General features: G+C 41.5%; 1 protein-coding gene across 3 annotated transcripts in view; it reads right to left on the bottom strand.

The window, feature by feature from the left end:
* Positions 1 to 15,000, bottom strand: part of LOC139756067 (putative N-acetylated-alpha-linked acidic dipeptidase) — a 160,004-nt gene that overhangs the window by 60,696 nt on the left and 84,308 nt on the right. The gene's annotated exons all lie outside the window — the stretch shown is intronic.

Here is a 15,000-nt window from a genome sequence, read left to right as displayed (position 1 = left end):
GCCAATACAAAATCGGGCGCCTGTATCCAAGAATGAAGGGAAGAAGAGCTGCATCATGAGGACTTAAGTATATATACCAGTAATGGTGCCAAAATTTTATGCAAGCTTCCGTCACAGTCGCTGGGAGGAAATGGAATTGAACCAGAGCAAAGACGGAGGAATAATGATCATAATAATCCGCTCGCTACGTGAAATAAAGCAGCGGAAATTCTGTGTTGCCACCGGAAGGAAGATCTGGCTGTAAATAAAGATGCCTGTCACGCGTGGTGGCTGCCTTGGATGAGTGCTTTTAATGTCGACCGTGGACGTGCCCCGAGCCGCCAGAACTAGCGACACTTTTCTTCCCCTCGACGCTACCCTTCAGCAGCGGCGAGTTAGAAAGTTTGATCTTTCAGGTCGAGTGGCCGAGTGTTTTCCTTGCATTTCTAGGACGACGGACGATATCAGTATACATGAAAAAAAACAGAACCAGGAAACTAGATCTGGAGATAGAGACAGATTAACATACTTGCAAACACAGGCAGGCTGTCCAGTCGTATGATCTCGTTAATGGCCACAAAAACAAACTCATATATATATATATATATATATATATATATATATATATATATATATATATATATATATATATATATGTATGTATGGATATATGAACACATGCGACCGTTATAGAACACACATATATACACACACACACACACACACACAATATATATATATATATATATATATATATATATATATATATATATATATATATATATATATATATATATTCCTTTGGATTTTCATTGTATGCATGGATCATGGTGTGGTGCCTAAGAACTGGCGGAATGCATGTATATAGTGCCATTATGAATAAGCAAGGGGAACAAAGGTGAGCATTCGAATCACAAAAATGTATGATTTTGTTGCGTGTACCTAGTGTCTTGTACTGGAGATTAGTGAATGAGAGGATAGTGGCATGCACAGAGCATCAAACTGGGTAGAAACAACGTAGTTTCAGGAGTGGATCTATCATCGTCAGTGGGCGAAAAGAACTCCATTATCGTGGAAAAAAACCCATTCTTTCCCTGTTACTGATTGTAGTGTAATCTAGAAAATGTAAGAAACTCCATGAGAGGTGTCCTGGAAAGATAAGAGTTGGGATGAGCATCAGCAAACTTCAGGGAGATTAAGAAAATGTTTTAAAAGGAGGATAACAGCTTGGGCAACAGAAGAAAACAAATGGGAGAATATGCTAACAGGTAGTGATGAAGTGAGGACGAGATGGAGCGAGTATTTTGAAGGACTGATGAATGTTTCGTCTGTGTGTGTGTGTATGTGTGTGTGTGTGTGTGTGTATGTGTGTGTGTGTGTGTGTGTGTTCTTCTCCAAGTTAGGTGTGTTTTGAGTGTTTATTGCTGTACCTCTTTGTTGGCGCCTTACAAAGTCGTCCCTTGGACCACATTTTTAGCTCTTTCTTGCGATACTTCAATAAAAGTAAACAGAAAATATAATTCAAAGGCAGAAAAAAAAAAGAAGAAAAATGTTACGTTAAAACACAAACACACACACACACACACACACACACACACACACACACACACACACACTAGTATTCTCGGAAGATGCATGAGCCACAGACATACTGAGAGTAGGTGGTGTTACAAGGTTCCTTTGGTTGGTGGATGTAGTCACAGGCTTGACATCAGCGGCCTTAACGACTATGGCAAGGTGATATATGGCCTAAAGCCCAACCAACCATTGAAAATGCCATCCTGTATTATAGACAGAAATATACAGACTGCAGTATACCGTACTTCAAGCATGCAAACCTCAACAAAATACACTTACCACTGTCTTCATAAATACTTTTCCTTTAACGAGTTCCAAGTTCTCCTGTGCTGAGTAGATATAAAAAAAAGGTTCAGAGGGCATTTTTTTTTTTTTAAAGTGAAAAACGCAGTTATTCACACCACTCTCGACCTCCATGGGTAAGATGACCCTAATAATAATGCAAGTGAAATGAGGAGGGGGGGGGTGATAATTGCGTAACACGAGGAAAACGGTGCCAATTAACGCTGACTGAAGGGCACACAGGCAGTGATTATAAGGATTAATTGATGTCATTTGCCAAGTGTCATGAGATATTATGGCTCACCGCATCAAACCCCCGTCTCCTCTCTCTGTCTCTGTCTCTCTCTCTCTCTCTCTCTCTCTCTCTCTCTCTCTCTCTCTCTCTCTCTCTCTCTCTCTCTCTGACTGCTTGTTTCCTTTTTTTTTTTTTCTGTCCTGCCTCTCATTCCCAAACGCCAGTCACTTACTTGCTGAACCTTGCATTTTCCTGTGAAACCGAGGCAACATTTTTCAAGAAGCCACTAAGGGTCCTGTGTCCACGCAGAACCAGATGGAAAAGGACAACACGAGAGCATATTGCGCCATCAACAAATGGAGAAAGACAGTCGTAATGCGCGGAGACGACCCAACCTCAGACATGTATATAAACCAATAGTCACATCGCCATCCACACAGAACAGCTAATAATGCTAAGGGATTCAGAGGAAGAAAAATCTGTGGAGGATGATTTAAAGACATCCGAGGAACTGACTGACGACGAGTTATGCAGTGTTTTTCCCACAGTGGAGGACATTATAGCATCACTACTGGCAGGAGGAAGAGGTCTTAAATAGCTTGGGAAGGCATTGCCAGACTACTGAAGGGGTTCTCGACCCACCGTGAGATCCAGATGAAATTCATTAACATTGAAGATATGTGCCGATTCACTTGACAAACAGCTTGTAATGCTGTTCGATATGTTGCTGGAGGGAGGTAGCAGAGTGCTAAGGGAATGGAAAAGGACATACGTAATGCCATTTATTAAGAAAGGAGACCAGGAGAAGACGCTAGTCTCCCTTGACTGGTGAAGTTTGTACGTTACTGGAGAAGATAATCAGGAAAGCCCATGGATGACTACTGGCAGATGAGAAAGAAACAACTTCAATGCCAGACAGCACAGACGGCTTCAAGGAAAGATCATGTACAAGGAACACCTTAGATTTCTGTGTGTGTGTGTGTGTGTGTGTGTGTGAGAGAGAGAGAGAGAGAGAGAGAGAGAGAGAGAGAGAGAGAGAGAGAGAGAGAGAGAGAGCTCCGTCTCTCACAAAAGAAGAATCTGAGTGAATTACGTGTATCTGGACTGCCAGAAAGCATTTGACGATGTGCCACGCAGAGATGGGTACACAGAGGTTGGATCCTAAGGTATGTATAGGGAATGAGGAAGAAACTCCTTCGTTGGGGACAAGATTATCTTAATGAGATATTTGTTCTACCTCATCTGTGTATTTTCAACCGAATTGCTGCCTAAATCCGATTTTCTTTTTATTCACCTATTTACACCACACACACACACACACACACACACACACACACACTTGCGAAAGTCCAAGTCATCAAGTTTCCAGACGCCACAGTGATGGTGTTCCGGGCACCATACATACAACATACAACCATTCAATGACACCTTAGGAAGGTAACTTTGCGGGTATTCCAGAGATGAATCGCCAGTTAAAATGATTAGTTTGTTAACATTAATGAATCTCTTGGGAATGAAATAGTAGTCGGTAGAATCGGGTCATTAAAAGGTCAAGTGAATTAATGTGACCTCAACGAAGCTGTAAATCTGTGTGGTTGAGTTTATCATTATTTTGTAGCGAGAGGAGAAATATTATTGATAACTGAATCCATTATTATTCCTTCAAGCTTTCGTTTGTCTGTTCATTGATCTAAACTCCCGTTTCTACGTCTGTTAAACAGACTACAGTATAGATTACAGTGGATTCAGTACAGACTCCAGTAAGAGTACAGACTAGAGCAGAGACGGACGCTGTACTTGCGTTCACCCACTCACTGTAATTCTGTTATTCACGTCTGGGTACTTCCTTTCTTGTAGTGTCATTCGTTGTAACTATTTCTGTCATAAACAAGATATTTCCATCAGGTATGATGTCACTTATTATAATTATTTCTGTTATAAAGAGGATATTTCCTTCAGCTATGATGTCAATTATTGTAATTATTTCTGTCATAAACAGGGTACTTCCTTCAGCTATAATGTCAGTTATTGAAATTATTTCTATCACGAAGAGGATAATTCCCTCAGCTATAATGTCACTTACTGTAGTTATTTCTATCATAAACAGGATACTTCCTTCACCTGTAATGTTAATTATTGTAATTATTTCTATCATAAACAGGATATTCCCTTCACCTGTAATGTTGATTATTGTAATTATTTCTATCATAAACAGGATATTTCCTTCACCTGTAATGTTAATTATTGTAATTATTTCCATCATAAACATGATACTTCAATTAGCTATAGTGTCACTTACTGTAATTATTTCTATCATAAATAGGATACTTCCTTCAGCTATAATGCTATCTATAACATGAGCTAAAACTGTCCCTTTCACTTCTTCAGCACTGCCATAAAAAGTTCAGTCGATTGATTGATTATTTCAGGTTTATGGACTAATGATTACTGAAGGCCGTAAGTCCGTCAAAATAACTTCAGGTGTCCATGAAGTTTCTAAGGCTTTTCACCCTCTCACTTGTTGATGACACGATAGTACTTAATTGAGCCTATCTACTGCCAGGGTCATTCCGGCTGTCAACGTCAAAACTACCTCTACCAAAGGAAAAAAAAGTCCTTCACAGCTTCATCAGGTGTTAAGGACTGTTCTCATACAGACCTTGAACATGATAATTGCTTCACTCATTTTGCTTTCCGAAAATACCCCTTTAAAAATGGACCTCCTCTCCCGTCTTTTTTTTTTTTTTTTCAATTTCATCATTAATGTTATGAATGATGTACATCTTTCAGCGATATATTTATTTGATATTTTTTTTTTTATATCATCTTCAGGCATAGTCAACACACATATGTTACACTCTCTCGTGGCGTAGACACCCAAGTAATGTATTGTCGCCCTTGCGAGTGATGTGTGTGTGTGTGTGTGTGTGTGTGTGTGTGAAGAGAGAAACTCTGGAAGTGAAGTGATTTAGACACTTGGTAGCGACATGAAAGCGAATGGAATCATAGAAGCGGAAGTAAGTCACGGGAAGTGTGAGGGGGCGAAGGATCTAAAAGAGAAGTCGTTATCTGGGAGGGTGAAAATGGTTGTTTGACTGAAAAAGTATTACCAGTGATGTATTGATGCGAGACATGGGGTATAGATAGGGTTGGGCAAAGGAGGGTGGATGTGTTGGAAATGAAATGTTTGATGACAATATGCGGTGTGAGTGGTTTGATCGAGTAAGTAATGAAATGGTAAGAGAGATGTGTGGTAATAAAAAGTAGGTGGTAGAGAGAGAGCAGAAGAGGGTGTATTGAAATGGTTTGGTCGCATGGAGAGAATGAGTGAGGAAAGATTGACAAAGAGGATATATGTGTCAGAGATAGAGGGGAAAGGAGATGGAAGAGACCAAACTGGATATGGAAGGATGGACGTGCAGGAGGGTGAAAGGAGTGCATGAGATAATGAATTGGAATGATGTGGTATACACGGGGCAACGTGTTGTCAATCGACTGAAGCAGGTCATGTGAAGCTTTCGAGGTAAACTATGGAAACGTCTATGGGACCTGAATGTGGATAGGGGGATTCGGTTTCGGTGCATTACACATGACAGCTAGGGAATGGATGTGAACGAATGCAGCTTGTCTTCATCTGCTCCTTGTGCTACTCTGTAAACGCAGGAAACAGCAGACAAGTATGAAAGAAGATATATATATATATATGTGTGTGTGTGTGTGTGTGTGTATGTGTTCATACTCTTTGCCGTTTCCCGCGATAGCGAGGTAGCGTTAAGAACGGAGGACTGAACCTTTGAGGGAATATCCTTACTTAGCCCCCTTCTCTCTCTCTCTCTCTCTCTCTCTCTCTCTCTCTCTCTATATATATATATATATATATATATATATATATATATATATATATATATATATATATATATATATATATATATCCACGTCCGCTCTTCTGGACCTTAGGTTATGAAGTCGTGACGTTGTGTGTGTGTGTGTGTGTGCGTGTGTGTGTGTGTGTGTGTGTGTGTGTGACATGTGCGGAGAGTGCAAGGTAACCGAACAGAATGTTCTTGGTGTCGACGTTGTGGTAGTTACAATGTGGTCATGAAGGGTCTTGCGATATGTTGGAGCGGTGTTTGTAGTGTTGCAGGCATGGGTGAGGTCCAGAGCGTCGACTGGAAACCGTGACTCGTGTTTGTGTGGGGTGTTACCTCTGATGGCCGTACGTCTGGTTTGGAGTTTAAAACTAAGCTTGGGGGAGGGCAATTGTTCGGTGTTTGACGGGTTATTTCAGTGAGTTTATATTCTGTCATTATCATATATGTTGGTAATGGAGGGATTTATGAGTAGATGGTGCTGGAGTGTGAGGCAAGGGTAACCTTTTTATTTCTACTCCGGAGCTGGGGGTGTGTTATGGAGTGGTTTGGATAGGAAGGGTCTAGTGGCGCTGAATGCCGAGCAGGTCGAGGTGGGGTTGTATTGGCAGGATCTTTCTTTCATTGTGGAGGTGTTAAGTGCTTGTGGTTGCTGGACAGCAAGTGTCTGTTCTGAATGCACTATGTTGTGTGGTCAGCAGTTTTGTTATAGTTTGATTTTGAGACGGTGAAACACACATTTCGGGTAAAGCGTTAGTATAAAGTGGAGCGGACGAAATGTTCATAAAAGTTATAGGATTCATTTTTCTTGACAGAATTCTGTGGCAGTTAGTATCCTGAGGGCATTTAACTCATGCGTTGCTTTCGTTCTAATGTTATTGATGTTGTAAGAGAACTTCATGTGTGTCGTATTTGATGCCTGGAATGGTTGGTATTTTGTTCACTGGGACTGACTGTCTATTTAAGGCTACTGGAGAGTGTACGCTGGATTCGTGTCTGTCTGAGGATAAAAGAGTGACTGGAGATTTTCATGGAGTCACGACATTCTACTCTGGGTGAGCCGTTGCTCCGTTGTAACGTTGTAATCCATGTTTGTTACTGCCACTGTGGGGTCAGGGTACTGTGATGTAACTGTAAGGTCGTTTGCATATGAAAGGACCTACATGCTAGTGTAGGAAAACACTGGAGAGGGTTGGAGAAAGAAACTGCATGTTGAGGAATTCCATCGTCTAGCCAATGTGTTTTAGAGGTGATGCCATTGTTGAATGACTCTCCCACCGTGGTGGTGGCCGGCTACGACACTGGCCAACGACGCTTTATCATTGTTGTGGACGATGGTGTCACGTATGATACTGGCCAACGACGTTTTACCATTGTTGTGGAGGAAGGTGTCACGTATCTCTTGTGTTCAGGGTGCACAGGGTATACAATTTCCAATGCTTTGTTGATGTCTGTTGCCACTAGTATTGTGCGGGAAGGGGGCTGTGGCTGGTTGAAGCCGTCTGTGTTGTGTGAGGTCGGTGTGTAGCGTATTCTTGGGATGGTTAGGTCTGAAGCCATGTTATGTGGATGAGAGTGAAATATTTTGTTCGATGTTGTTGCGATCAGTTTTCCAGAGAGTTTGGGAAATGATAATAGAAGTGAAACAGGGCGGAAAGGGGGAGGAGAAGTTGGAATGTATGTAAGTGCTTGGATTGCAAAGGAATGTTTTATGTAAAAGTTTGATTTGCTGTTAGAGTCTGTAGCAGGAGAGTTCTTTAAGGTTTTAATTGCTTTGATTATATCTGTAGGAGTGAAAGTTGGACGGACAGATGATTCTGGATATTTTGTGGTTAGGTCTTCATGAATTTCTCGTTTAGGTGTGAGATTGGTTTATGGATGATTTTTGAGTCGTGTCCCATGAGTATGTTTTGTTTTTTTGGTCGGGGAGAAGGGATGTCATTGACATGGGTCAGAAGTGCATCATGTGTAGGGGCTGGATTGGTCCTTTTTATCATTTTAACCAAGACAGAACAGGCAAGTGAGTGTTCTAATCGAGATGAATCAAGAGTTAGTTGTTGTGGGTCTTATAGTTCATCGTGCTGAGGTACGAGTACCAGTTTTCAGTTTGTTTTTCAGCGATTAGGATAGTGATGGTGTTATTCAGACTTGAATTTGTTCTGTGATTTTGTCTCAACTCATTTTTTTCTTTTTCTTTATGAAAGGAGTGACTTGTGGTGAGTAATTTGGGTCATCTTTTTCTTTTTTATGCTTTTGTGGGATGTTCTATTTGCTAGCTTAACTGGGGATGTTAGTGAAGTGTCATACTGCGTGAATTATGGGAAATCCATTTTCTGTGTGTGTGTGTGTGTGTGTGATGGGAGGCTCGTCTACTTTCCCGCAGCTTGTGTAAGTCTTCTTGTTTGTTGTATGAATGGGGTGGGCCAGGCGTAGCGTTAATAGGACGGGCAGGTGGTCAAAGGACATTTCGTGAAGTGTGCTCCACGAAATATCCTTGTATGTTGTACTGCTGAGCAGATGGTGATATTTGGCGAAGTTTGGCTGCTGGAGGTCGCGGGTTGGGTGTCCCTCTGGCTAGTCGCGTAGGTCGAGAATATTGACAGTTTTTGCAGGTGGTTTATGAACAATTCACCCCTGGAATCTTGGATGTGAGTGTTGAGCCAAGGGAGATCGTGGGGGAGTGAAATGTCCACAGAGATGTGTTGGGTATGCTGGTCATTTTTTAGAGTATTTAGGGTGTATATCTGGTGGAGGAGGGAGGTATGTAGGTGTTGATTGTGTTGAAGTCAGTACTGTGAAGTTTTGTCCTTGTGGACTGCATTTCTAAGATGCCAGTCTGTGAGAATCTTTGTAGCGTCACTAATGACACCAATATGATTTGGTGGATGAGTGTTATGCGTCCTTACCCTCGTCCTTGTTGTCTGTATTCTCTTATTGTTGTAGCAAGTGGGAGATGGTGGAGATTGTCATGGGTAATGACTAGTAGATGGTGGAAATTGGCTTGGGTAATGACTAGTGGATGATGGAGATTGGCTTGGGTAATGAATATTGATGGTGAAGATGGTCATGGGTAATGACTAGTGGATGGTGGAGATTGTCATGGGTATTGACTAGTGGATGGTGGAGATTGGCTTGGATAATGACTAGCGGATGGTGGAGATTGTCATGGGTATTGACTAGTAGATGGTGGAGATTTGCATGAGTAATGATTAATGGATGATGGAGATGAGGATTTGGGTTTGAGTCTGGTATCTTCGATGAAGGTTATGTGTATGTTGTGTTCTCGGAGGTGGAGGAATATTTCTGTGTATTGGTTTTTGATGTCACTGGCACCGAATTGCACGAGTAGTGTCTCGCTGGGGTTCCGTAGCGTAATGTAGGTTGTGGATGACAGTGAAGTGCAATGAGGGTGATGCCAGTGAGTGCAGTTTGAACACCTGACGAGGAAGTGTGTCTTAATATTGGGCACCCGGGCAACAAAGCGAAGGTTCTGTAGAGACAGATCAGAAACAGAGCCATAACGGGATGACCGGCAGACTCACAACAACATAGCAACGGTTTTGCAGCAGACTGCAGCGATACTGTAAATTTACCCCCTGAATCTCTCTCTCTCTCTCTCTCTCTCTCTCTCTCTCTCTCTCTCTCTCTCTCTCTCTCTCGTTACTGAGCGACATACGAAGGTAATTTCCTCCAGCTGTTCGTCTCTATCGTGTTACCCATCACTTCTCGCTACCTAACACATTATTCTCTCTCTCTCTCTCTCTCTCTCTCTCTCTCTCTCTCTCTCTCTCTCTCTCTCTCTCTCTCTCTCTCTCTCTCTCTCTCTCTCCTTCACAAATCCATATCCCACACTCCCCCGCCCTTTCCCTCCTCTGTCATTTGTGGAGGGAGGGAGGGAGGTGTCGACACCCCCCCACCACCACACCCCCTTCAACAAGTCCAGCTGGCGCGTTTTAACTTTCGGAAAACAAACAGGACGCGAGTTTGACACATCTGGTAGTGATGACGACAGACTTATGGGAGGTGATTGATATTGGATGTGCGCTGGATATTCTCTTAGGCTGGCTGTCCATGGATTCGTTTCGAAAATCGTTTATACGTGAAAAGTCTCTTCAAATTTGTGAGTAGTAATATTATAGGTGTGATAAAATCCGAGAAGGATCAGAGAAATTTCCAAAATGATTCAAACAATCGAAATGCATTCTTAATCCGGTCGAAAAGAATATAAGGCAAACGTAATCTAATGCAAATGTATGTAAGATTCTTTTGAAGATATAGACTATGCAAGTAGAGAATCTCTGGAAATGCGCTTGCAGAGGTCTAAGATATGCAATTTTCTTTTGGAGAAAAAGGAAATCTAAGCTCTAGTATATTTGCAAAACTGCTTGCAGCTGTTTAAGTCGAGAATAGAATCGAATTATTTCAGGCAATAATCTGGAATTTAGTGAGCATAGCGCAGGTACCGCTTCAAAAAGCAGACTATGTCGTAAATTTCATTGCAAGACACGACACATTAGAGGCGAGCCATATCTAGTTCTCTCGTTAGTTCGACCACATCTCGAGAGTGCGACGTGATTCTGGACTCTTATGTTATCAGAACGACAAAGACTTGAAGGAGTCCAGAGAAGGGCAACGCGACTCATGCTAGTCCTCTTCAGCAAGTCGTATGACTGAAGGTACTGAGGAAGCGAACCTTCGACAGTGACTTGATACAAATGTATTCACAATACAAATCTTCAACAGCTTGAATTTTGATACACTATTCGAAGATCTCAGAGATACAGTGTTCAAAAATAGAATGGCTTAACTCTTGCAGTTAAATTGGAATAAGTTGCCTTTTAGCTGCGTTCATCTCAGAACCATACACTCATTGAAGAATAGGCTATGTGACCATGACTAATGGGGAAACTATGGTTATCTAGGTATGAAGATCCATATTTCCTTCAGCAACCAACAGTTATTGGCCAATAAGGTCTTTCGTCTTATATCTTTACTTTCTTTGTTAACCTCTTTCATTCTAACATTATTCACCTGCCCCGGGAGTCCCTTCTATCGCTATGAAGTTCCTGCAGCACTCGGGAAGCTGGTCACGTCCACAGGCCGGGTACATAGGTCGTAAAGTGTTGTGGTGTTGTGAGTGCGTCCATGACCAGAAAATGCAGGGCATTTGAGTAGTAAGTGCTCGATGTCGTCTTTATAGCAGTTGCATCGTGGATATGAAGGATCTTTTGATATGTTGAAACGGTGTATATATATATATATATATATATATATATATATATATATATATATATATATATATATATATATATATATGAGAAAGAGGCAGGAGGTCAAGAGGAAGGTACAAGGGTTGAAAAAGATGGTAAATGAGAGTTGGGGTGAGAGAGTATCAGTAAACTCTAGGGAGCACAAGATGATTTGGCAGGAAGTTAATGGTGTAAGGAAAACAGAGCAAATGAGAACAATGGTGAATGGGGCAAAGAGGGAAGTGGTAACAGGTGGTGATGAATTGAGGAGGAGGTGGAGTGAGTATTTTGAATGAATGTTCATTGTCTTTGATGATTGGGAGGAGGATGTTGGGTGTTTGGATCAATGTGGTATGCGAAGTGAGAGACCTACGGAGAGTGGTGTGGTCGAGAGAGAAGAGGTGGTGAAAGGCTCACTTATGATGAAATGTGGGAAGGTGGCTGGAGTAGATGATGTTACTGCTGACTTTATTAAGAAAGGAATGACTGTTTTATTGTTAGTTAGGAGATTTTGTGTATGTAGGGATCTTGGTAAGGTGCCTGAGGATTGGCGGAATGCATGAATAGTGCCATTGTATAAAGGCAAAGGTAAGAAAGGTTCAAACCACAGTTTGTTGAGTGTACGTGTTAATCTGTATGAAAGATTACTGATCAAGAGGGTGAAGGCATGTACAGTACATCAGACTGATGATGAGCAGTGTGGTTCCAGAAGGGGTAGAGGATGTGTGGATCAGATGTGTGTTATAAAGAATGAGAAATACCTCAAGAAACATTTGTACGTGGTATTTATGGATCTGGAGAAAACATATGATAGGGTTGATAGAGATGCCTTGTAGGAGGTCTTAAGAATATATGTGGTAGGGAAAAAGCTTGCAAGACGCAGTGAGAAGTTTTTGTCAAGGGTGTAAGGTATGTATGTATACCAGTAGAATAAGAAGAGCGTGAGCAGTACCAAGTGGGTCTGCGGAAGAGATGTGTGATGTCGCCATGGCTTTTTTTCTTGTTTTTTGGGTGAGGTGGCGAGGTAGGTAAATACAAATGTTTCTAAGAAAAGGGCGAGTATACAGTCTGTAGAGGATGAGAGGGCCTGGGAAGTGAGTCAGTTGTTTGCTGATGATACAGCACTGGTGGCAGATTTGACTGAGGAACTGAAGAAGTTAGTAAAATAAGTTTGGAAGAGAATGTAAGAGGAAGAGATTGAGAGAAAATGTGAATAAGAGCAAAATTATTAGGTTCAGCAAGATTGAGGGACTGGTTAGCTTGGGGGTGAGTTTGACTAGGGAAAAACTGGAGGAAGTGAAGTGCTTTAGATATCTGGGAGAGGACATAGCAACGAATGAAACCATGGAAGCGGAAGTGAGTCATAGGGTGAGTGAGGGCGCGAAGGTTCTGGAAGTACTGAAGAATGTGTGGAAAGGAAAAACGTTATCTGGGTGGGCGGAAGGTACGGGCTATAGCTGAAGACAATAATATGCTGGAAATCAAATGTTCAAAGACAGTATGTGGCGTGAGATTATTTGATTAGATAACAAAAGTGTAAGTGGTAGTGAAAAGAGTGTCGTTGAGAGAGCTGAAGAGGGTGTGTTGAAATGGTTTGGACATATGGAGAGAATGAGTGAGGAAAGGTTGACATTGAGAATATATGTGTTAGATGTGGAGAAAATAAGAAGGGGGACTAAGTTGGAGATGGGAGGATGGAGTGAAAAAAATTTTTGACTGATACGGGACTGACATGCAGGGCAGTGGATGGTGTGCACGCGACAAAGTGAATTGGAAATATGTGGTACAAAGGGGTCGACGTGCTGTTGATGGACTGAACCAAGGCATGTGAAGTGACCGGGTTAAGGGAAACTTCTGTAAGGGCTGGTTGTTGATACGAAACTATGGTTTCGGTACATTATACATGAATGACAGCTAATGAACGAATCCCGTTACACCCCCTAAACTATCCATCTCAGGCCACGTTTTCTGTAGTCATTGAGATCTGGTGTCGCATCACTAGCGACCAATAAGCTGATGAGATTTCGCTCAAAATCGACATCTTTGTACTAACGCATAAAATCGGTGTGAACCATCTCATTAGAATGTGCCTTGGGATCGAATGTGGGATCATTCGAATGTCAGCCACCGAACGAACACAATTACGCCACCTTAAACTCATCAAAAAAAACTATCCATTTCAGACAACGTGTTTTTGCGTTTAGTGAGATCTTGTCTCCTCACTGACGGGCGGCAATAAGCAGGTAGGGTCAGCCCGCCAGCTCATAGATGATATTTTGCTTTAGATCGATACAAGGCACTTCAGTGAAATCTACTTAGATCTTCGTATAGTATGCAATAACCCATGACATCTACATACACAAACTCTCTAGTATGTCACCGGAGTGCTTTGTATCGATTTAGATATTACTCTCTACTTTGATCATTTTCATTTATTCTCCTTATCTTTCCAGGTATCTGTTTCTATAGCCATGTATCTTACTAGCTATAGATCTATCAAAGTTTCTATTTTGTAGTTCTGTATAGAAAGCGCATTATCTAGATTCCTAATGCACAAATATCATTCTCCTCCAGTTTGACCATAAGGCAGATTCCCAAATGATTCAGATTCTGGTGTGGTCGGATGTGGTAGGCTAGAGAAATCAACAGGAAGCGGTGGGTTAGAAAAAAAAAAAGATCCATTAGGACGTGGTAGACTGGAGTAATTCTAGAGGGCGTGATAGACTAGAGAAATCCAACAAGACGGGGGTAGCCTATTGAAAACCAACAGCAATTCCTAGGCTAGTGAAATCCAACAGGATGTGGTTGGCTACAACATTGTAACAGGACGTATGAGATGGAGTCGTACAAAATAAATGATGACGAAATACACCACAAAAATAAAACAATGTATTTTTGTATTCCTCTTTTTCTCATTTCTCTCTCTTTCAGCCAATGTATTTTTGCATCCAATTTTGCCCTATTCACTTCATAGGGGATAATTCTATTTCCCGTCGTATCTAGTTTCACTACATTTCGTCTACCAGACTCGGAATTTAGTGTAGTTGTTTGTTTTTCATTAAAAAAAAACTTTCAGTTACAAATTTCATAAACGTCAACTCCAAAACTAAAAACATTCTCCTGCTGACCCCATACCCCCGTCAAGCACTGCCAGTCCTCACCACCTATACAACTACCCAAATGAGACACCCTGGCTAGGTGGAGGGTAGGGAGGAATCTTGAGCGAGTAGGAGTATGGTGAGGGCAAGGAGGAAGTTGTGAGGAAGGGAGAGAGAATGAGGAGGAGGAAGGGAAACACCAAGGGACGATATATGATAGACCTGATGGTCTATAATAAGGTTATCTCCTGAAGGACAACGTGAGGATCTTAAATTCTTCATCCGTACGGACGGAGACATAATAGTGAAGAGAAAGGGCTCCTCCCCACCCATCATTATTGATAATGAAGGGATAGTCAACTGTAGACTTTACTGAACGTGTGTGTGTGTGTGTGTGGATGGGATAAATGAAGTTGCAGGAAAGGGAAAAAATCATATATATATATATATATATATATATATATATATATATATATATATATATATATATATATATATATATTTATATGGTCCCAAATTACTGGGTGGGTTAATTGAAAACATATTGGCGGGTAATTATCTAGCGTTCCCCCAGTCTCGCAACCTGTACCTTATTAATTATCCCTCGTTAACGAGGATAATTATTCTGAAGCCAATTATAGTTGTGTTGTCCCAAGGCCCCTGTCCTCTCCTCCTCCTCTTCCTCCTCCTCCTCCTTCTCCTCCTCCTCC

This window comes from Panulirus ornatus, chromosome 20 (genome assembly GCF_036320965.1).
Source record: "Panulirus ornatus isolate Po-2019 chromosome 20, ASM3632096v1, whole genome shotgun sequence".
Taxonomy (NCBI): Eukaryota; Metazoa; Arthropoda; class Malacostraca; order Decapoda; family Palinuridae; genus Panulirus; species Panulirus ornatus.
The sequence above is the reverse complement of the archived record's forward strand: the minus strand, read 5'-3'. Positions and strand labels throughout refer to the sequence as shown.